Source organism: Dromiciops gliroides, chromosome 2 (assembly GCF_019393635.1).
Source record: "Dromiciops gliroides isolate mDroGli1 chromosome 2, mDroGli1.pri, whole genome shotgun sequence".
Taxonomy (NCBI): Eukaryota; Metazoa; Chordata; class Mammalia; order Microbiotheria; family Microbiotheriidae; genus Dromiciops; species Dromiciops gliroides.
Window position 1 is genome coordinate 252,208,217 of NC_057862.1, and position 1,822 is coordinate 252,210,038.

The 1,822-nt window shown below is 36.9% G+C and overlaps 1 pseudogene; it reads left to right on the forward strand.

Moving 5' to 3' along the window:
* Nucleotides 1–538: 538 nt before the first annotated feature.
* Nucleotides 539–1,494, forward strand: LOC122738662 (annotated as a pseudogene).
* The last annotated feature ends 328 nt before the right edge of the window (nucleotides 1,495–1,822 follow it).

The window sequence follows — 1,822 nt, forward strand, 5'->3', positions numbered from 1 at the left end:
CCCTCCCCTCAAAAAAAAAAACCAACGTAAGAAAGTTTTTAAAAGTATGCTTTGCTCTGTATTCAGCCTTTATCAGTCCTTTCTCAGAATGGAAATACTTTTTCATTATAAGCCATTCAGAATTGCCTTGGATCTTTTTATTGCTGAGAATACATGTCATTCATAATTGCTCTTCAGTACAATATTGATGTTATTATGTACAATATTCTCCTTGTTCTGCTCATTTCACTTTGCATCAGTCCACTTAAGTCTTTCCAAGATTTTCTAAAATCAGCCTGCTCAGCATTCCTTATAGCATAATAGTATTCCATCATAATCATATACAACAACTAGTTTAGCCATTCCCCAATTGATGGGCATCTCAATTTCCAATTTTTTGCCCCCACAAAAAGAACTGCTATAAATATTTTTGTCCATATAGGTCCCTTTCTCTTTTTTTTAAAAGTTTCTTTGGGATATAGACCTAGTAAGGGTATTGCTGAATCAAAAAGTATGCATGTTTTGATAGCCTTTTGGGCATAGTTTCAAATTGCTCTCTATGCTGCACAGTTCTCTACTCACAGCAGTAGGCAGAGTCAAGCTGCAGACTAGTGCTACTATAGAGGGGAGGAGACCATGGGAGATCCATGCCCTCAGGCCTGACCTGAGGTGTCAGACAGAACATTCAGTCATAGATAAAAATGACAAATTGACTGAGCAGGCTGAGAAGTTTGGTGACATGACAGCCTGCATGAAGGCTGTCATGGAGCAAGGAGCTGAATTATCCAATGAGGAGAGAAATCTTCTCTCTGTTACTTAACAAAATGCCATAGGAGACTGAAGGTCATCTTAGAGGTTGTTTCAAGTATTGAACAAAAGATGAAAGGTGTTGAAAAAAACAGCAGATGGCCCAAGAATACAGAGAGAAGACTGAAATTGAACTAAGAGAAATCTGCAATGATGTATTGTCTCTATTGAAAAAGTTCTTGATTCCTAATGCTTCATGAGCAGAAAGCAAAGTCTTCTATTTGAAAATCAAAGGAGACTGTTACTATTATTTGGCTGAGATTGCTGCTAAAGATAATTAGTAAAGAATAGTGGATCAATCATAGCAACCATGTCAAGAAGCATTTGAAATCAGAAAAAATGAGATGCAACCAATGCATCCTATAAGATTGGGTCTAGCCTTGAACTTCTCTGTGTTCTACTGTGAGATCCTGAATTCTCCAGAGAAAGCTTGCTCCCTTGCAAAAGCAACTTTTTTTTTTGATGAAGCCATTGCTGAACTTGATACATTAAATGAAAAATCATACAAAGAGCCAAATAATAATGCAATTACTGAGAGATGACTTTATATTATGGACATTGGACCACTGAGGAGATGAATCTGAAGCAAGAGGAGGAGAAAGAATTAACTGGCCTTCCAACTTTTGTCTTCCTCATTCTAAAATTTACACAGTGGACCATTTGTCATCCATGCCATCCCACAAATATTTTTTTGTTTATGATTTATGACAGGTTGATGTTATTTCTATTTGGATTGCTGTATTTCCCATGTGATTTTTATGGTTAATATTAGGGGAGTAGAGACAGTTAACATTTGGGGAATTATCTGTTTTCATAAGAGGTGGCCAATATGGGGATATGGAATTCGTTTTACATGTTTTTCAACATGGCATAGTACTTTTGGTACGTTGTGACTTCACAAGGCCAGTGTTAAAACAGCTTCCATGTCTAAGCAAAGAAAACTGCATACATATTGGACTGTCATGGTTGGGGGATAAAGAGATAATTAGTTCTAGCCATAGGTGTAGTGATTGTGGGTGTATTAGGTTGGAGCACT